The sequence below is a fragment of the Mesoplodon mirus genome (assembly GCF_964341445.2).
Source record: "Mesoplodon mirus genome assembly, chromosome: 4".
Classification (NCBI taxonomy): Eukaryota; Metazoa; Chordata; class Mammalia; order Artiodactyla; family Ziphiidae; genus Mesoplodon; species Mesoplodon mirus.
Window position 1 is genome coordinate 64452942 of NC_138979.1, and position 21998 is coordinate 64474939.

General features: G+C 48.7%; 1 protein-coding gene across 2 annotated transcripts in view; it reads left to right on the forward strand.

The window, feature by feature from the left end:
• PPCDC (phosphopantothenoylcysteine decarboxylase) overlaps positions 1-14051 on the forward strand; it is a 123498-nt gene extending 109447 nt beyond the window's left edge. The window contains exons 8-9 of one of the 2 annotated variants that reach the window (XR_014293644.1): positions 558-715; positions 13813-14051. The gene's annotated coding sequence lies outside the window, so the exon portion shown is untranslated. The remainder of the gene's footprint in view (positions 1-557; positions 716-13812) is intronic. The other variant, XR_014293645.1, reaches the window with a different exon arrangement.
• The last annotated feature ends 7947 nt before the right edge of the window (positions 14052-21998 follow it).

Genomic DNA, 21998 nt, shown 5'->3' on the forward strand with positions numbered 1-21998 from the left:
GTGGCAGATTCTCCCTCCTTCTGCTCCTGGAGGGGAAAGGGTGGGGTTTCCTGGTGAGTCTTGTGCCAGAAAGAACTCTTGGGACTAATTCAATCATTCCTCCCCTCTGAGGCCTGTACCCTAGCTGCTGCTGTTGGACTCACAAGGTCAGGGAGACTGGCTATGGGGTCCTGGCTGGACACCTTCTGGTTTAAACAGAATGGCTTCCCACAGGTGTGGACACCTAGATCAGAGGAACCTGGGTGACAAAAGACTGCCACCGCCTGTATCATTTGCAGGCCTGCGGCAAGAGAACATACAGAGGCTCCTACCCGTGGCTGGCTTCCCTTCTCTTTGGTGGCATGTTGCATATTTCAGAGGTGGCCACCACAATATATCCAAGTACCTTCTTACAATGTACTTTGACACAAGTCCCATTAAGACGTGGAGCCTGTGTGCCCTGCCCTCTCATTTGGGCAGCCTTATGACTGCAGCAGAAACGATGCTATATGATTTCTATAACTGAAAGTTATAGCTTCTGAGATATAAAGTTTCAGCTTCTGCCTGATCCTTTTCAGGACTCTTGCTCTTAGACCCCAGCTGCTATGCCGCAAGGAAGTCCCGGCGCACACCAGCATAGGTGGAGGCGCAGTGCCCACAGCCAGCATCTGACTGCCACCACATAAGAGACCCGAAAACAGAACAGTCCATCTGAGTCCGGTCAAACTCCAGAACTGTAAGAGATAACAATAAAATGATTGTTCCTGTTTCACACCACTAAGTGTTGGGGTGGTTGGAAATACAGGAGTGACTGGAACATATTCTATCACAGGCTCCATCCTGCACCATGAGTAGCCTAGGACTCATGTGTGTTGGCACCCCAGAACGTCTGTTCAAACTCTCCCTATGTCCTCTTGCACAACAGCACCATTGGCCAGCCCTCGGGAACATAAGGTGGGCAGAAACCAGCTCAGGTCTGGAAAGTGGGCTGGGGGCCTTGTAGGCAGGGGACCCAGAGTGTAGTCTAGAATGGAGTGTGGGTTCTACTCTTGGTCCCAGTGGAGCAGGGAGGGCAGGACCAGAGTGAGGCCTTCTAAAGCCCAGCGCCCAGGCAGGGGCAGTACTGGCTGAGTACTTTATATCTACTGTCTCTTGTTCCTCCCCAAGCCCTGCCCCACTGGGCTCATCGTCTTCGTTGCCCACAAGAACACAGAGGCTCACAGAAAGTCAGTCACAGGGCACAGGCACACCAGCAGCAGCCAAGGTCGCATGGTGGCCTTTGTCATACCACATGGCCCCCAAGGCCCTCCTTGGCTCAAAGACACTTGATTGAGCATTTCTTAGACATACAGTCTACTTACCTTTGTTTAAAAACCAAACAAATCTGTACCCACTTTAGACTAAAACGGGAGGCCCGAGGAGCCTGAAATAGGAGAACCCAGCCTTGACCATGGAGGATGAGGCCGGAACTCAGAGCACTGGAGGCGTCCAGCTGCCATCCATCCAGGAGCCCAGTCCTGTTGGAGGTCACCAAACCAGCTGGTGGAGACTCATTTATCTCTTTAGCTCCCCACCAAAGGATCTTTTTATCAGCCCAGTCTTTAAACCCAATGTCCACCCCAAGGAGTGTCTTTTAAAACCGTTTGGCCTTGAGAAAGGCAGTCTGCCCCTTATCTCTCTGTTTTGTTCTGTGTTGGCTTCCTGGTGGGTTATCAGGGGAGGCTTTGGTTTCTCCGTCTTCTGTTATCTCCCTGCTGGCTTTCAAGGCTGCCCTCTCAGCAGCTCCTGGCCTGAGCTGGTGCCTTACCCTGCAGAGAGTAGAAGAACTGGCGGGGCAGGAGCCTTCCAGCCGGTCCTTCCTGAATCCCAACTCCTGGAACTTGTCTGCCCCTCGTCCAGCTGGGCGCTCAGCAAGGCTGGCTGTGTGTCACTTATGGCTTCTCCAGGGACATATGACATCAAGAGGGCAAGCCCCATGGAGCCTAGATTTGGGGAGTTCACAGAGCAGCCACTTTTAGTTTTTTTAGGGAAACCAATGTAGGCTTCTCACTTCACTTTTGTATGTTTATTTATTTGCCAAATACATTACAAAAAGTAACTTCTATTTCTTAAGAAAGGATGAGGAGGATTCCCTGGTGGTCCAGTGGTTAGGACTCTGCACTCTCACTGCCAAGAGGGCCCGGGTTCAATCCCTGGTCGGGGAACTAGGATCCTGCAAGCCATGCAGCATAGCCAAAAAACAAACAAAAAAACATCTCCCAATAATGTCAGATTAAAATGATGGTGTGCCCCCACTCCCAGCCCTATCCTCTGACAAGAAAGGATGCTGGCAGCCTCATATAATCCCTGAGGCCTGGGAAAACCTTGTCTGGGTTGCATCAGCTCCTGGATAGGTATTAAGACCCAGATCTGAGGAAACAAGGCTCTGGGAATTCCACAGAGCTGCCAGGTCCTCGTACACACAGGGCTGTTTCATGGCCTGCATAGCACCCTTGCCTGCGATGCACCCCCTTCCCCTCCCCCACACTCACACTCATGCTTCAGACACAGCCCAGGTGTCTCCTACTCTAAGCAAGGCCTGCACTGTCAGTGTAGGATGTGTGCGGTCACACAGGCCCTGTGCTGAGAAGGGCCCAGTGCTTGGTTTAATGCTCTGCCATCGCCATCTCAAAATCTGAGCAAGGGGCCTTGCATTTTCATTTTGCATGGGGCCATACAGGTTATGTAGCTGGTCCTGCTTCCATAACATTTTTCTGATGTCACCTCTCACCCTAAGCTGAATCTGGGGCCTCCACTGCACTCAGACAGCCCCTCTGCTCACTCCCCGATCACTCTACACTGAAAGCCCTACTCACTTATCTGTCTCCCCACTAGACTCTGAACCCCCTGAGGGCTGGGGCAGAGTCTATGTGAGCCCCACACCATACTTAGTACATGGCAGGTGCTCAGTAAATGTGTGTTAACATAAATAGTCGAGGGGAAGGCCTGGCCCAGTTCCTTATGTGATTCTGGCTAGAGCTGGGCTTTGACCCACTTCTCCTGCTTTGGGGCCAAGACAATCTTCCCTGCCCTCTCGCTCTCCTGACCAGTGGCCAAAGGCCAAAACCAACCCAGACCAAAGCCAAACATAAATTTGTTTTTCTGACCTAGGACCCAAATTACTGTATTTTGTTTTTTCCCAAAGGTACTCAACATTTTCTAGAAGAGTTAAAGCCAACTAATGCAGACCATCAGAACACCCTCAACTCTCCAGTGCTGGGTGGAATAGAGTCAGAGTAAGGACCACAATACTTCCCAGAGAGGACCAGGACCCCTGCTGGGTCATAAGGGACTCAGACTAGGTCCCAGATATGAGAAACCAGTAAGCTGTGCACGGGGGGAGTGGCAAGTGCTGAGGCTAGATTTTACAGGAGCAAAAAAACTGAAGGGTATGGCTTCTACCAGTTCTGCCAAATCCACCATGCAATCCCCTTACAGCCTTTCATTCATTCATTCATTCATTCATTCATTCATTCAACCACTCATGCAGGGGATGTCTAGTGAGGAAGACTGACAGATTCCAATCTTTTTAATGCTTAGGTTCCAATCTTCTTTGGAACAAAGCAGAGTCTATAAATAATATGGGGGAAACAAGCCATTGGTCCCCACCTGGCTCTCTGCACTGGACAGAGGTTCCACAGACGCACCTCCTGGGCTTTTGCTGTCTTTAAAGGCAGCCCTCTCCTTGCTCTGGGACCCAGGCCCAAGCCAGTGGTTATCTGAGCATGCAACAGGCAGCACTGTGCTGTGCTCTGAACTTCCCCAACTTCCCCAGGGCCCCTCTCTCCTCCCTTAGCTGAGTTCTCTCACCCAGCTGCTCTAGGACCCTAGTGCAAGCCAGACCCGGAGCCACAAGGTCTCCTCTGCCTGCCCTGGAGGCCTGAGAGGTAGAACTGACCATGCCTCCCCTCAACAAATATTTAAACACCTCTGGGTGCCCAGCTCTGGGCTCAGGAGGGTGTATCCAGCCCCAGGAGGGAAGGGATCTGGTCTGCTTTCTAGAATTCTGGTCCCCATTGTGGGCACCCGAGAAAGAGGTGTTGAAGGAATGAATGACCCGGTCTGGGCAGACTAACTTCTGGACAAAGTTGGGGCACAGATGATCAGTGCTTGGCTGGTCAGAGAGGGAAGAAGTCAGGAGTGTGGGGGAGGTGAAAATAAAACGTTTCTATTTTCTAAATTCAAGAAAAGAAAAGACTGCTGGGGCCAAGCCCTAAGCCACGAACAGATCCATTTTAAACCTGGCAGAAGTAACCATCGACAGCCTTACGGCAGTACCCTGAGAGCCAGCCAATCAGTGGCGGTCTCATTCCAGTGAGCACGCTTCTGAGAGCCAGCCAATCAGCAACAGCCTTATTCCCCAGCGCTACCGCTTCTGAAAGGCAACCAATTCCTAAACTTTAAGGTTGAAAGTCAGCCAGTCTGCAAACAGTCTGGCTTCTGAAAGTCAGCCAATTGCTGAACAGAATGCTTTCCATACCCTGTGTAAGATCAGCTCTTGCGTTGCACAGATTTTGTGCTTTCATAGCAAGTACAGTTTTGTTTTTTTCTTTTTGCAAGTAATAAATACAGCTTCATTGTTTCAGATACATATGGGGTGGCCGGGGGAGACTTGCACTCAGAACACGTGTCGCAGTGTGACCAGCAGTTTCTGGGCCTCTGGGCCAGTTCTCCATAATCCTGTCCTCTTCCTTCCCCAGTGATGTCTTGAGAACTGGGGAGAGAGAGTGTGTGTATGGGGTATCTTCACAAGATCCTCTATGCGACCCCACAGGTGGGGGAGGAGGGCTCAGCCTAAGGGAGATCCACGGGCAGACACACAGCCCAGCTCTCCCAGGGCTGCTCTGAAAGGGACACTGATGGATGGGGAGATGACATCACATCTGATTGGAATGACATGGTCTGATGGAGAAGGCAGGACACCTAAGAGCAATCAGCAAAACAACTCTGGATCTCCCAAGCCTCACTCAGCCAGGCCCCTCTTCCTGGCCCAGGAGGTACTGAGGAGGGTGGGGAGGGTAAGTCAAGGAGGGCTTCCCAATGGAAGTGACATTCAGGGGACTAGAATGCCTTCCCCAGTCATGCTCACATTACTCGCCAGCACTTCTTGTCAGGGAGACGAAAAGGACAGCACAGCTTCTCCTTTCCATCTTCTCCCAGTCCTGTCCCCCAGTATCCCTCAGGCTAAACCGCTGATGGGGTTGTTACCAAATGCAAGTTCGTGTGCCCGACACACAGAGACCAAACAAACCAAATCAAAATGTCAGAGTTTGAAGCAGAGAAAGATTTATTGCAGAGCCTTGCAAGGAGAATGGGTGGCTTGTGCTCAAAAAACCCCTGAACTCCCGAAGGGTTTCAGCAAAGCACTTTTAAAGACCAGGAGAGGGAAGGGCATGCCGGGGTATGTGATCAGCTCATGAACAATTCTCTGGTTGATGTTGAGGTAACAGAGTGGTTAACATTATCAGTCCTTAGGCACCAGTAGGTCTGGGGGTGCCATGCTCAGGATCATCAAGTAGTTAATTTCTTCCTTTTGGCAGTGGTTTTTAGCATCTGAAAGACTCAGGAAATATGCATGAGATACTATTATCTGGGTACTTCAGAGAGAAGCTACAGCAGAGGATATGGGGGAGGGGATCTATCCTGGGAAGGCCACAGAGGGTCCTGCTTGGTTACAGGGTGAGCCCAAGGCAGGACCCCAAGGAGGAGAGCTTCTTTGAGCTTCTTGGAAGAGGCGCCTGGGATGGCCTGAAGGAGGTCTGGCTGAGGCACTCTGAGTGGCTGGTACGATAAGCAGAATCAGCCTCTGAGAAGATTCTGTGTCCCCTGTCTGCTTTGCCCCACTCTTCTCCTCCCCACAAACCTCCCCATCACTGAGTAAATGAAATACTTTAAAGTGTCTTTTTCATTCACCGGAATAGACCTAAAGTGGCAATCGACTATCTCAATAAGTTGTGCTTTACTAAGGCCTGGTCTGGTTGGGAGTTTGAAGTGATTTTGGACCTCCCCTTGCGCAATGGGTGCAGCATCCACCCAGGTGCCCTCCCTTCAGACTGCCTACTGGTGCTCCTTCCTTCAGCCTCCCACCCTCACCCCCATGCAAACCTCCAAAAGGCTGATTTGCATAACATTTTGCCTGTGTTTGCATGGTGGCTCCTCTCCTTTTGGAGCCAGCCTGGAACTCCTGGGTTCTGGCTGCAAGGAGCTCTGTTCCTTCATGTCTGCCTGCCTGCAGAAAGACCCGGTTCCTCAATTCTTCTCCCCTGATGTTAACCTGGGGCTAAAGTAAGGCCAGCAAAGTGCCTACACCAAAAAAAATAATAATAATAAAAAAATAAAGAGATATTCTTTTGAGGGGGGGAGGTGGGCACCACACCACATGCCTTGCCAGGTCTTAGTTCCCTGACCAGGAATAGAAACTGGCCCCCGGCAGTGGAAACACCTAGCCCTAACCACTGGACCGCCAGGGAATTCCTCCCCCCCTTTTTTTTTAAATTGAGGTGTAGTTGATTTACAATGTTGTGCTAGTTTCTGCTGTACAGCAAAGTGACTCAGTTATACACACATAGACATACTTTTTTTAAATATTCTTTTCCATTATGGTTTATCCCAGGAGATTGTCTATAGTTCCCTATGCTATACAGTAGGACCTTGCTGTTTATCCATTCTAAATGTAATTGTTTGTATCTAGTAACCCCAAACTCCCAGTCCATCCCTCCCCCTCCCCTCCCCTCCCCCTTGGCAACCACAAGTCTGTTCTCTATGTCTGTGAGTCTGCTTCTGTTTTGTAGATAGGTTCATTTGTGCCATATTTTAGATCTGAGATTCCACATATAAGTAATAACATATGGTATTCGTCTTTCTCTTTCTGACTTACTTCACTTAGTATGATAATCTCTAGTTGCATCCATGTTGCTGCAAATGGCATTATTTCATTCTTTTTTATGGCTGAGTAGTATTTCATTGTATATATGTACCACATCTTCTTTATCCATTCATCTGTAGATGGACCTTTAGGTTATTTCCATGTCCTGGCTATTGTAAATAGTGCTGCTATGCACATAGGGATGCATGTATCTTTTTGAATTATAGTTTCGTCCAGGTATATGCCCAGGAGTGGGATTGCTGGATAACATGGTAGTTGTATTTTTAGTTTTCTGAGGGACCTCCATACTGTTTTCTATAGTGGCTGTACCAACTTATATCCCCACCAACAGTGTAGGAGGGTTCCCTTTTCTCCACACCCTCTCCAGCAGCTGTTATTTGTAGATGTTTTAATGATGGCCATTCTGACTGGTGTGAGGTGGTACCTCATTGTAGTTTTGATTTGCATTTCTCTAATAATTAGTGATGTTGTGCATCTTTTCATGTGTCTACTGGCCATCTGTATGTCTTCTTTGGAGAAATGTCTATTAAGGTCTTCTGCCCATTTTTCAATTGGGTTGTTTGTTTTTGTTGTTGTTGAGTTGTATGATCTGTTTGTATATTTTGGAGATTAAGCCCTTGTCGGTTGCATCATTTGCAAATATTTTCTCCTGTTCCGTAGGTTGTCTTTTCACTTTTTTAATGGTCTCCTTCGCTGTGCAAAAGCTTGTAAGTTTGATTAGGTCCCATTTGTTTATTTTTGTTTTTATTTCTATTGCCTGGGAGACTGACCTAAGAAAACATTGGTACAATTTATGTCAGAGACTGTTTTGAAGAGACACTCACTCTTACGTGCTGACCCTGCACTTTCAGGACGCTGAGGGTGAGAGCCTCCTAAACTTTTGCCCCCTAGATGCCTCACTTGACTTACTGGAGCCTCTGCTGGGAGTGTTCAGGCCCCTGGGGTCTGAAATCAAATCTTATCAAATATGCCCTAAAAGCTGTTAATCCTGAGTCTGTCATTGAGCTGACCTAGGCACCCCCTTCCCTGGCCCCTGACCCCTCTTGGAGGGGAAGCTAGAAGAGGTAAGAAGGGGTCTGAAGTAGGTGGGATTGTGAGATCAATGTCAGGATCAAGAATCAGAGGGGAACGCCCCCCCCGCCCCCCCACCCCAGGAACTGAAACCACATTGAAGGAATCTTGGAGTGACATGCCCTCAGAGGCAACCAAGCAGGCCAGACAGTGATTGGGACTAAATGCTGATGTGAAAACCAGAACCCTGAGCTGAACTTGACCCCTGCACAGCCTATCCTGGGGATTACCTGGCCCTTCCCAGAGAGGTCTGAAAGGCTCTGGGGAAGGCCGGGCTGAAGCATGAGGTTTAAACTCCGGGTCTCCAGGTCTCTGATAGGAATTAGCTGTGAAAGAGGACTGTTGTGAGACCAGGAGAGACAAGGCAGTAAAAGATCCACCTGTGTTGTGGAGAACCTGGGGAGGGGGGTGCATTGTCAGTGGGTGTGGGCGTGTGCCCCCATCTCCATGCTTAGGCCTCAGTACCTGCTCAGGCACTGGGCGACCTTCCCCCTCTCTCGGCCCTGCCTGTTCCTTACTCTGCAGAGAGCTTTATCCTGCCTGACCCCTTGGGCATCCCTCCTGCTTTCAAAGCTCATCCAGAGCCTGGAACCCCATAGTGCCTGGGTCACTGTTTGTGGCCTCAGGAAGTGTTTTCTTGGGAATTCCCTGGTGGTCCAGTGGTTAGGACTTGGTGCTTTCACTGCTGTGGCCCAGGTTCAATCCCTGGTCGGGGAACTAAAATCCTGCAAGCCGTGTGGCGTGGCCAAAAAAAAGAGAAGTGTTTCCTTAAGTCTAGCTGGAGAAGAGCGTGCCCCAGCTCACTGGCCTCTTCTAGCAGTCGGGTGGCAGTGGTCCACAAGCCCACGTGGGCAGGATGGGGGGTAAATCAAGTGCAGGGTGAGCGCCCTCCTGTGTCTGGGGAGGTGCCGAGCCAGGGCTGGGTGTGTGTGTGTGTGTGTGTGCACGTGGAGGTGCTCCTGCATCATTCCAGGCTGGGTCTTCTGCATTCCCTGCGTGTCTGAGAGGCCTGAGCTCACTGGACAAACACAACCCTGGCAGGTGGCACATAGGCCATTGTTTTCAGGAGGTATTTCCTCACTTCCTTTCGGGAAAGGTGAAAGCAAAGATGAGAAAGAGTTGACTAATGGTTCTGAGCCTCACCTCCCCAAGTGTGAAGTGATCCCAAACTCCTCGCCTCCCATATTTCTCTTCCCACCTCCCCCAGGGCTGGGGAACCCAGGAGGCTCCTGGCACTTATGAGACCTCTGATAGGCAGGCCTGTAGTCTTGGCTTGCAACCCTCTAGTGTCTTATGCCCCCCCAGAGAGTATGAGGTGATAAAAAACAGAGCAGACTTTGAGACTGGCCGAGAAGTGGTGGCGTGGGGAGGCTGGAGGGAACTGATCATAAATCAGAACTTGTGGGGCACACCCCACACCACTGGCAGGTTTGACAGTGAGGGGAAGCAGAATATGCCACCCCAGAAGGTGTCAATTTCGCATGTGGATTATTTTGAACTGAAGACAGTGGGGTCCCGGAGGGCTCAGGAAGAGCTTTTTACTTCCTCCCTAACTGCCTAAAAGAATTTAGAGGGGCCTGTACCAGGAAGGATAACTTTTCACATCAGGAAGACTTATCTGCAGGGCATGACGAACATTTGTTTATCAAACATCTGCTCTTTTCATTGTCTTGTGAATTGTCTTCCTCCCCTTCGAAGCCCCAAACCCTACACCCTTCTCCTTAGCTCAGGATGGTGTATAAGCCTCAATTACTCCTGACTGCCCTTGGGAGTCTCATATTTTTATGGGGCTCCCACATGTATGAAATTTGTTTTTCTCCTATTAATCTGTCCTCTGTCAATTTAATTATTAATCCAGCCGAAGAACCTAGAAGGGAAAAAGGGAAAAGTTTTCCACCCCTACAGCAGTGTCTGGGGCCAGGCCAGCTAATGGGGTGAGTTCCAGAGAGAGAAGTTCCAGCTCAAAAAGAAGAAACTTTTCCCGGCAGAGCTAGTGATGCTGAAAACTTGACCTCTGTGCACCAGTGCTGAATCAAATCTCGGAGATAGCGTTTTGGGTGACATAGAAAAGAATAGCTTTATTGCTTTGCCAGGCAGAGGGGGACACAGTGGGCTCTGTGCCCTCAAAAACCGTGTGTCCCGGGCTTCCCTGGTGGCGCAGTGGTTGAGAGTCCGCCTGCTGATGCTGGGGACACGGGTTCGTGCCCCAGTCTGGGAAGATCCCACATGCCGCGGAGCGGCTGGGCCCGTGAGCCATGGCCGATGAGCCTGCGCTCCACAACGGGAGAGGCCACAGCAGTGAGAGGCCCTCTTACCGCAAAAAAAAAAAAAAAAAAAAAAAAAAGTGTGTCCCAATCTGGGAGGATTTGGTGAGGAGTTTTATAGCAATGGTTCAAGGGCGGGATTGCTAATAAGGATTAGGGTGTGTGTAGGGTCTGTACTCCTTTAATTTGGCCTCAGGTAGTCCCTTGATGAGCTCTTCTGGAATGAAGAATGCTAACATCTTCCATTTGTTGGGGGTTTTAGCTCTGTAAAGAGCTCAAAGATGTTGTTATGTGTATCCCTTGAGGCAGAACCAGGACCCTTCCCCAAGGCTGCACTATTGTTTCTTGGCTCCTCCTCCCTTGTCACTGCATCCCCTTCCTTCCCTGATTAGCAACTGTCTGAAAGGCTTCCGTGCCCTGGAGCCCCACAGGGACCTGCACAGTTTCACTAGGGGCTGTGATCACGATTTCGGGGAACTAATGAGCTTTCTGTCACTGGAGGAGTACAAGTAGACAGTGGGCGTTAGCAGGGCTGTGATGGCTTCCAGAAGGGCCCCCAGAGGGGCCCCAGGTGATGGGATGAGACTCTTCTCTGGGAGCATGGCCAAGAAGGGTATCTCTTCCCCAAATCCAGCCGGGCTGTCTGAGCAAAGGCTGGGGGCTGGAGGGTTGGTCATTGCCTGAATATCCCACTCTCAGGATGGGCCTCTCCTGTGGGCATCAGTAGCTGGCCCTTAGCTTCCTCACCCAGCTCTGTTTCTGTCCCAGCTCCTGTCACCTGACTCAACTCATTCTCACAGCCAGGTGAAAGCAGGACTGGCGTCCAAAGGTCATCTCTGCCCAGCATCAGACCAAAGCACCACAGTCCCCTCAGGCTCTTCAGGGCTGGGCCTTACCTCCCTCTAGTGCCTCTGGGACCCAGGTGAGTGATGGGTTTCCCTTCTCAAGGCCCAGACCTGCTTGCTGCTCAGGTGAAGCGTCTGGGGTGGAACCAATAGACCTTGCCCCTCCCGTGCTGCTCACCTCTCCCAGGGAGAACTGCTTCACAACCAGGCACAGGAAGGGTGAGGCTGTGTCATGGATGGGCACCGATAGGGAATGGAGTTCAGTGACACCGCACAGGGGAGGTGGTGGGGGCCAGAAGGGATCTTCCTGAGCCCTGGGATTCTATAAGTGGGGCTGCTCTGGGTGTGAGAGGCAGGGGCCTATTCAGATGAGATGCAAATCAACGCTGCGGTGCCCCAGCCCATCCCAGGGCCTTTCTTCACCTTCCTCCTGCCTAACTGTTGCAGGGAAGCTGAGCTGGGGCTGAGCAGTCACCAAGGGGGCTGGCAGCTGGGTCAGGCTCCTGCCCTCAGCTTCACGCCGGGAGAGGTTCTTTCCCTCTTGCAGCCTCAGTTTGCCCACTTGAATTATGTCTAAGAGCTTGTTTCAAGTGAACTGAGGTCTAGGAGGCTGTTCAGCCAGGACTGGGTTGGGGTGGAGTAGGGGATGGGGAGGTCTTAGAGGCCAGAGAAAGTAGGAAGTCATCTTGGCCTTGGGGCCTAACATCCCAGCAATGTGGCCAGCCAACTTCTGGCTCAAGGGTGAGAGGCGATGAGCCTGAGGGTGGTCATGAGGGTGGGGACAGCTTGTGCTATTGATATGCAAAGGTCAGGATGGTGGAAGCTGAATACTCCAAGTGTAGGCAATAAGGGGGGGAAGGGGATGTATGCAGAGAACTTTAAAACAGTAACAGAATAAAGTCTATCTGCCTTTTATTCTCCCATGTGCTGGCAGTTCTAAACCCTGTCAGTGGCAAAATACTCCCCTCTGAAAGTCTTTTATTGGTTGATGTTCTAAACAATTATTCCAATTACTGTAATTTTTATAATAAATAAAATAAGCTTCAAATTACCACTTTTACTGCATATTCATTAATAAACGTTGTGTTCTACAGGAAAGCTCACTCAGAGAATTCCCTGTTACACACAGGCCAGCCAAGCTCCAAGCACAGTTTCATTTGTCATTCCTAACCAGGCCGCCCCATCTCCAGTCCCTGCAGCACAAATTCCCGCATTTAAACAGTGGATTCTAAATAAGCAAGGACAGCACAGTGATTGTAAAGACAAAGAAACAGAACTTGAGGGTTCTGTTTCAATTCTGCCACTCTGTGTGACAGCTTTGGAGGTTTTATTTGTGAAATTAGAGCCAAGTAGGAGGTGTAATATTTTTGTTTGATAAATGCAAACTTTACTTCATTATGGAATGTATTCATTTCATTTCACGATCTTTACAGTGTAATCACTTAGAGGAGGGAAGTGTTAAAGAATGGTCCACCATGAGTCACATGTGCTCAGTACGCTGCTGGCTTGTGCAGCTCTGCAGAGGGGGACCAGGCAAGTTCCCTACCCTGGGGGACCTTGACGTCATGGGACGGGCAGGGAAAAGGGTCAGTCTCCCTCATAGAGGAATGGCCTGGGGACTTTTGCAGCCCAGCAGTAGTGCCCCCTCCCCCCATCCCAGCTTTATGCACCTGTGGATGAAGTTCCCTAGTGTAGCCTACAGCCACCCCATTGCCCCAGGTCGGAGGCGTGGGGGATGGAATGGCTCCAGCTTAGCCCTGAGCAAGCTCTGATAAGGAGCAGAGGCCATAAGTGCCCCAACCTCAGCCAGGGAGAAGAGTCTGGAAGGTGTCCTGAAAACCGACAGGTGCCCTCCAGCCTAGGCCTGCATCTCCAAAATCTACCACTGTGTCCTAAGGATTATTTTGAGCTGAAGATATTTGAGAATCAACAGATGCAGGAGGAGGCCTTTCTCTAAACTTCCCCTTATCTGCCTAAAAGCAGAGCCTCCCAAAAGAATTCACATGTCATAAATTCCCTCCTGGGAGTTTCACAACCAGAGAAGACGGACTCCAGTCACCTGAGACCCGGATAAGAATTCACCTGAACAGACCTTATCACAACACCTCTCACATCTCCCAGCTTTTCTCCTAAGGGCCCACTTATCTTTCCTAAAAGCTGTTTGTTTTCCCTTAAATGCCCTTTCTCCTCTTTCCCTATTAAGATGGTATATAATATCTGATAAGGGGTTAATATCCAAAATATACAAAGAACTCATACAACCCAAAGCAAATGGAAAATACCAAACAGTCCAATTTAAAAATGGGCAGAAGAACTGAATAGACATTTTCCCAGAAAAGACATACAAATGGCCAAAAGGTACATGAGAAGGTGCTTGGACATCACTGATCTTCAGGGAAATGCAAATCCAAATCACAATGAGATATCACCTCACAGTTGTTAGAAGGGCTGTCATCAAAAAGACAAGAAATAACAAGTGGTGGTGAGGATGTGGAGGAAAGGGAGCCCCTGTACACTGTTCTTGGGAATGTAAATTGGTGGAAAACCATCTAGAGATTCCTCACAAAATTAAAAGCAAAACTACCCTAAGATCCGGCAATTCCACTTCTTGGCATATATCCAAAGGAAATGAAAGTGAGATTTTTAAGAGATAGCTGTAGCCCCATGTTCACTGCAGTGTTAGTCACAATAGCCAAGACATGGAAATAACCTAAGTGTCTATCAACAGATGAATGGATGAAGAAGATGTGGTATATGTGTATACACACCATGGAATATAATTCAGCTATGAGACAAGAAAATCCTGCCATTTGTGACAGCAAGGACGGACCTCGAGGACATTATGCTTAAATGGAAGAGATGGTGAAAGGAAAATACTATACGATATCGCTTATGCGTGGAATCTAAAAAAGTTGCACTCATAGAAACAGAGTGGAGTGGTGGTTGCCAGGGCCTGGGAGGGTGGAGGAAATGGGCAGATGATGGTCAAAGCGTACAAACTTCCCTGTATAAGATGAATAAGTTATGGGGAGTCTACTGTAGAGCATGATGATTATAGTTAATAATGCTGTGTTACATACTGAAAAGTTGCTAGGAGAGTAGATCTTAAATATTCTCACCACAAAAAAAGAAATGGTAGTTGTGTGACGTAATGGAGGTGTTAGCTAATGCTGCGTGGTAATCATTTTCAATGTATGTGTATCAAATCAACACATTGTACACCTTAAACTTATACAGTGTTATGTCAATTATATCTCAATAAAGTCAGGAAACAAAATAAGATGGTATATAAGCCCCAATTTCTAACTGCTTCTTTGAGCCACATTTTCTGTGAGCTCCTTTGTGAATGAACTTTTACCTTTTCTTATGTTAACCTGTCTTTTGTTAGTTTAACTCACAGGTCCCCAGTCACTGAATCTAAATGGGCAGAGGAAAAGTTTGTCCTCCCCACCGTGATTATAATAAAAATAATACTAAAAATAAAAATATATTGAGTGTGTACTGTGTGCCAGCCCTATTATAAAGCTTTATATGTGCTATCTAATTTAATCTTCCTCCCAGTAACCTTTTGAGGTGAGTGCTGCTGTTAGTCCCACTTTATAAATGCAAAAATTGAGGTTAATCTGCCTAAGGCCCAGAGAATAAGTGGTGAAGTTGGGATTTGAACCTAGTCATACCCCCGGAGCTCAAGCCTATGAACGGGGGCTAAGCCACAGGTGCTGGGAGTCCCACTTCTGGCTCCGCCTCCACTGGCCTGTTTCCCTGTCTTCACAGCAGATTGGTAAGGTCTCTCCTAGCTCTGACAGTCCTCAATCACAAGACATGGGCTGTCAAGAAGGAGACCAGCTTGAGTGTGACCTGTCTACATGGTTAGCAGAGGGAATGTCATGCGACAGAAAGCCACTGGCTGCAGAGGGAGGGCTTCTGGGCTGAGTGTTCCACCCATCTCTGCCACTGCCTTGCTGTGGACCTTTGGGCCAGTTGCTTGCTCTCTCTGAGTCTCAGTGCCTTCATCTCTCATCTACCTGATCCTCAGTCTAGAGGATCCAAGAAGAGGGTGTAAACTGTATAGAGTATACTCAAAATGTGGACTATATGACTTCATGAATTATGACTCCCAAGTTCCAGTGATATGGTGATCACAACATCTTATCAGCATCAACATATGAGGGCTGCCTAATCTGCATATCTATCAGACCTACAGCCAAATGTGAAGGGATTGCAGAACCAGCATATATTCGCTAAACCTGTCAAGAGCCACACCTAAAAGCTTAGTTAATTTGCACATAGCCAATCCAGTAAACAAATGAATGGCAGTGCCCTGAGGGGAACTGTGGTATGATAAAAATACTATGTATTATATATGATATTTATACTATAACATATAATATTATAGAATATATTTTATATGTGAAATAATATTCTATAATATTATTGGGATATAATATAATAATATATAGAATATATATAGAATATATATATATATAGAATATATAGAATATATATAGAATATATATATATAGAATATAATAATATTCTATATATAATATACATGTAATATATCTCTAAATTATATATTTATTATTTAAATATATTTTTATATAAATGTACATATAAATTTAAATATATCTATATATTTGTTTATTCCTGGCATAGAGCTCCTAAAACCCTTGTAATTTCCTGAGTGATAGGAATGTCTTTTATTATTCATAACAAGCTACTTTGACTTTACCTGAATTCAGGTTAATGCGGTGACTCAGTGTGGGGCCTCTAGATAATTTCAGGATGGGGACTGGTCACCAGAAAGACCAAATATGTGATTAGAAAATGGGAATTTTCCACTCCACCCACCTCATTCGACCTCCAGGAAGGGGAAGGGGCCCTGGTGATTGGATTATAAAAACTCTTACCCAGTGAGGTTCAGAGGACTTCCAAGTTGGTAAATACATCAAGGTGTGGCAGGGTGACAACCCTGGAGAGGGCATGGAAGCTCTCATCTCACCACCACCACCACCCCCCACCCCGCCCCACCCCACCCCATACCTTGCTCTATACGTCTCTTCCATTTGGTTTATTTGATCCTTTAATGACCTGTAGGTCATTCTAGCAAATTATTGAACTTGGGAGAGAGGAGTTGTGGAAACTCCTGAATTTGTAGTCAGCCCAGCAGAAGTATGGGTACCCCCAGACACCCCATTTGCAACTGGCATCTCAAGTAAGTTAATCTTATAGAACTAAGCCCTTCAACTTGTAGGATCTGACACTAACTCCAGGTAAATAGTGTCAGAATTGCATTAAATTGTTGGGCGCCCGGTTGGCATTGGAGAATTTGTTGTTGGTGTGGAAAAAACTCCATAGGAACCAATTACAAAAAGAGAGTTCCCCACTGCAGAGTATAAGGACCCAGAGCTTTCTTACCCCCTTGCTCTATTTATCAGCAATATACAAAAAAATTCTGAAATAAAAGGCAAATCTCTGGCAGGAGACTCTGCGTATTGCTGTGAAGAGCTTCCAATGAGATCTGATGCAGAATAACATTCTAGGCAGCCACCACTCTTTGTGAGAGAGCACCTGTAACAGTGAGTGGGTCACCACAGGCATCCACCTGGAGCTTAAGGTACTGTGGTCTTTCTACTCTTGCTCAAAGAAATGTGTAGGTGTGGTGTACATATTCATAGAGACTTTTATCTGAATAGATGGAATAATTCTATATGGGGATCTTTTATGTTGAATAATCCTATAATAAATACAAATAATTGGGTAATGCTGCCCGTCTTATCCTGGGTCCTCTGAAAAACAGAGCTTGATGCAAGGATTAAGATGCTAATACTTTATTTGGGAGGTGCAAGCCCAGGGTAGCAAGGGTGAAGAAAAGAGAAATAAAGCTGGGAAAGGTGGAATAAAGCAGATTGTTAGGGGAATCTGAGCAAGCACCCAAGATTTGTACCCCCAGATGCTATTCTGTTTGGATTCCAAAGTTACTTTGAAGCCAGTGGAATTAGTGTAATACATTCATGGCAGATTGACACAGTTTCTCCATCTGTGAAATGAGAGCGCTTGCTGAGGATGACCTTTCCCCTACAGGCCTCCTTACTCCAGTTCTGTTTCTCAGGGGGGAAAGGCCGCTGGGGGCCCAGCACAGCTCACTCACACCTCCATCCTCTGCTGCCTGTGACCACACCCGCGTGAGCCATTCTCAAGTCGTAGCCCAGCCAAGGCCCAGTAGTTGAATTCACATTCCCCAGTACCACCTATGGTGTACCAGGGACCCAGAAGTGAATCAGACCCTGTCTTTACTATTTGATTGCCAATAGTAATAATAATAATAGCCACCCGTATTGCCATCTTTTATTGTAGCACCAGCTTTGTGTCTGGCATATAAACATAAACACACACACACACACACACTCACACACACACACACGCACTCATGCATCTTGTTTAATTCTGACCACAACCTTGAAGACATGCATCACGTTTCCATTTTACAGATGGAGAAACAGGGGCTTAGATGTGTTCTGGACCTTGCCCAAGAACACCAAAGTGTTAAAGAGGGCCCTGGGTTAGACTCAAAACACTATGGTTTGAATTTCTATGAGGAGGTCAGTTGAAGAACATGCTAGGAGGGATGCCCACTGTTCCTTAATCGTCAGGTTTTCTCAATATGCTATAAAGTAGTTTATAGCCAATGCACCACAATGCACTTCAGGCTAAGGTATCTGGGTGGCTTCCTGCCTGGTTATTTGTGTGTGCATGTGAGGGCTCACCTGGAACAGCAAGGCCCCCTTGCCCCTCCTCGGTGCAGCATAGCCTGAGAGCTCATGGGCTGAGCCTGGGCCCCCATGATGGGGCATCACCTGGACAGAGCTGTGGGGTCCTCTCATCCTTTGCCCTCACTTTGTGGCCCTCCTCCCTGGTGAGATGTCCCTCCAGCAGCTGCCCCCTAGGGCATACGGCCACTCCTGAAAAATTAAACCATAACACCCTTGTCTGAGGCTGATGTGGTGTGAAAAGTGCCCCTTCCACATTCTCATCATCAGGAAGTAGAGGCCTGGGACCCCATGGTCATTCTCCTTAAAGGAACAAGCAACCATTCCTGCTAAGTGGAAATATTTTTTTAAGCCAAGAAGCTGCTGCTCTAAATTTGCTAAAACTGAGTCAATATTTGGCTTCAATCCCCAGGACAAATATCAGTATAGAGAAAACTTTTACAGTTGTGGGTGCTCCATAGACCAATGAATGCAACCAATTATATGTTGTTCAGGTGGGCGGTGAATTGGATGTTTGAAAATGTTATCTTTCACTTGTTTAGAAGCAAAAGACACATTTTTATGAAGTTTTTACAAAAAGAGGAAAGTGGTACAATGCAAATATGAGACATGCAGATCATTGATGATAAATGTTCCATAACAGGCTGTATTTTTGCTGTTGTTGAACAAGTTTTTGCCCAGTTGCAATGCCCTGTGAAGCTTCCCCCAAGGTGGTGGAGATTTCTTTCTGAAGAGGGAGGGTTTGCGAGTCTCCTTGGCCTCTCTTTGGCCCAGGATCCCCAGGTATCTCTTGACTTGAGGACAGAAGTTCCTGAGGGAGGACCCTGTAGGGCCATTCCTCTCTCACTTGGATGACACATACAGTCAGAACTGGTTTCATGGGTCTGAGACCAGGACAGCCCACAGGGCCCTGCACTCAGAAGGACACCTAGCTTGGTTAAATGCACTGAGATTGATAGGCATCTTGAAATTTTTCATAATTTTATCTTTGAATTTGTGTCTTGTAAAGAAAGTGCAGGGGGGTAATGGAGCCAGTGCCAGGGGCTTGGGGCTTCCTGCTCACAGCACTGTCCTCCCTCCTGCTACCTTCCTGCCTCTTTAGACCGCATTCTTATCCTCTGGTACACCTGGCCTCACCTGGCCTTCTCCTCCTCTCTACCCTGCAACCACTGGCCACCTTTCTCTGGTCAGGCAGCAATATGGTGCATCCAGTGGGGTGGCTTGGCCAGGACAAGCCTCTTTCCCATTCCCATATGGGTGCCTCGCATAGCCCGGCTTGAAGGTTGGGACGTGGGTGGGGACTGTGGGCCTGTGGGAAGACAACATGCCTGACTCAACTTCCTGGAGCACGTGCCTGGTGGCTGATATGAGGGACAACCTGGTAGTCGGTGGATCCTATACGTGTGTGCCAAGTCTTGGGACTTGCCTACCCCACCGCCCACCTGTGAGGGTCTGCACTTGTCCTGTGAGTATCCCCATGCTGGAAGGAGTGTGACATTAAATAAATAAAAAGAGCATTAGGATGGGTTGAGAGAGAAATCGCAGAAAGAAGGAAAAAGCTTTAGCTTTTTCCCTGCTTTTCGAACAAGGGACCCTGCGATTTTTTCATTTTGCACTGAGCCTGGTGAATAACGTAGCTAATCCTGTATGCAGTGTTGTGCTGGAGCCAGCTCTCACCGGCTCCCAACTCCGTGTTCAGTGATGTCATGTTGGAAGCTTGAAAGCGGCCTGGTGATAATATTAACAAGACAGAAATCAGGCAAATGCTGCAAACCAGGACCTTTTTTCTTAGAGCTGGTTGTTAAACATTTACCAGCACACCACTGCACAGAGCACTCGATCACATTGGAAACTTCTTACTCTTGTTATTATTATTGGCTAAACTGGGCAGGCCCAAGCTTCTACGGACACAGTACAGAGCCAGGGAAGGAAGGCTAGGGAAAAATACAACTTACTAAGTGCCCAGGCACTGACCCAAACCATTTCACCACCATTTCAGGTATGAAGAAACAAGCTCAGAGAGGTAATGGACTCACCCAAGACCACCCAGCAGAACAGCTACTGAGTTCAAATTTGGGCCCAAGGTCCTAGCTCTTAGGAGAGGCTCTTTAGAGCCACCTGTCCCCTGTCCCCTGCACAGTGCCTAGCACGGGGTTATGAACTTCAAGACTAAACTGGGATGAGGGGCTCAGGAGTAAAAGGCAGGAGGGGTGAGGGTGAAGGACCCAGAAGTCCCAACCCTACACTTTTGTCTTCTTTCAGGATCCTCATGGCCTGAGGCAGAGGCCTAGACGAATGGGCAGCAGGACAGAATGTTCTGGCAGCCACCGACTAGATCAGAGGCACAAATATTTGCTAAGCCCAGGGGCCTCCCAGACATGCTGGCAGGGTTCGGGGAAGCAAGTGTATGGAGCCTCTTCCTGTGGAGCCAGGGAATCCAGGAGAAGGAGAAGCCCCTCAAAGAGTCCTCCCTGACCCCATTTGCTTTGTCACTTTTGTATACAAGTCCCTCACACCCTCAAGTATGTAAAGTCCAATCACAAAGCACCTTCTCAGCCGTGAGGGAGAGATAGGGAGATGACCCCCATTTTATAGATGAGGAAAACTGAGGCCCACAGAGGGAAGAGAACATGCCCAAGGGCTGGGAAATGGGAGAGCCTGAAGTGGAGGCAGGATGGGAAAGCTTACCCCCAACACCGACATTCTCTATCCTGCATCTGGTCTGCTGCCCGCCCCTACTCAAGAACTGCCCTTGAACTTCACTGGCCTGGACTATTACTTGCTAGTCCCCAACTGACCCCCAGACCCTCCTCTCTGGCCAGACCTCCCATACCCTCGCTTCTTACAGCTCCCGAGGGCTGCTCTCTCCCCAGGGGAACCTCCCCTCTCTTCTTACTTCCCAGCTCAGAGAACACTTCCTATCTCACACCCTCCTCAAATCTTGACCCTCCTGCCTTACCTAGCTCGGACCCGGCCTCCAGTCCAGGAAGCCCTCCTGGACTGCTCCTGCTCACAGGGCTCATGTCCTCTCAGGAGTGGGAACATGAGGGGTCTGGGTCCTTCTCAGGAGTGGGAGTAAAACAGGGGTCTGGGGCCTAGTTGCAGTTCTGGCACCAACTCACTGGGTGATGTGGGGCTACCCTGTTCTCTCTGAGCCTCAGCTGCCTTATCTGGACTCAGCTTGCCTGCCTCACCAGGGAACTGAGAGTATGGGTGGGAAAACCTTGGCAGTGAGCACAGGTCACAGCTGCTGGAGTTCTCGTTGGCATCAGCAGTACCCCAACCTTGGGCTCCATCCAGACCCACTGTCATCCAGCCACACACTGTCTCGACTTCTGCCTCTCCTCTGGGCGTGGGAGGCCTGAGTCTGGCCTGAGAGCTCAGCTGGGTTGGGTGCTGGGCACACAGGCACTCCACTGGCCCCAGCGAGCCAGGCCTGGGAATGGGGCTGGGAGGGGCTGCAGCTAGAGAGTTTGGAGGCAACCTTGAGTCCCAGCCCCTAGGCAGTTCTGCCCTTCAGCCCTCCAGGGTGTTAGCAACTTTTCCCAATCAAGAGCAAACTCTATCTCCATGGCAGCAAAATTAGGAAGGGCCCCCGGGAAATACTGGAGTTTTATTTCCCCCGGAGGCCGACTTTTGGAAGGCCCACAGAAGCGCTTCCCACAATGCCTAGAATCAGAGACTGTCATGGCAATGCATCATATGGAAGAAGCCTGCTCCCCATTGTAGAGATGAGGAAACTTGACACCTAGAGAGATGCAGGGACTTGCTACCACTGCAGGGGAGACGCTAGTACGTTCAGGTAGACGGGCAGTCGTCTTGAAGTTGCGTGGGCAGAGCAAGCTCCAGCTTTTTACTTAGTTTTAATGCTATTCTGAGTTGCTTTGGGGGCTCAGGCCCTTTCAGAGTCACACCTTTGGCACCGCCACTGCGTCGGGTCTTCAAACGTCTAAGACTGAAAGAAGACCAAAGACCTGGATCTCAGTTCCGAGGCTCCGGACCCTCGGAATCCCACAGAGGAGGGAGCCTCGCTCGCCCAGCAAGGGGTATGGGGGCCCCGCGGGGCGGGGCATGCCGGGGGCGGGGCCGAGGCAGCTATGGCTCCACCCCCGGTAAACTCCGGACTCAGGTAAACAAGCCTAGG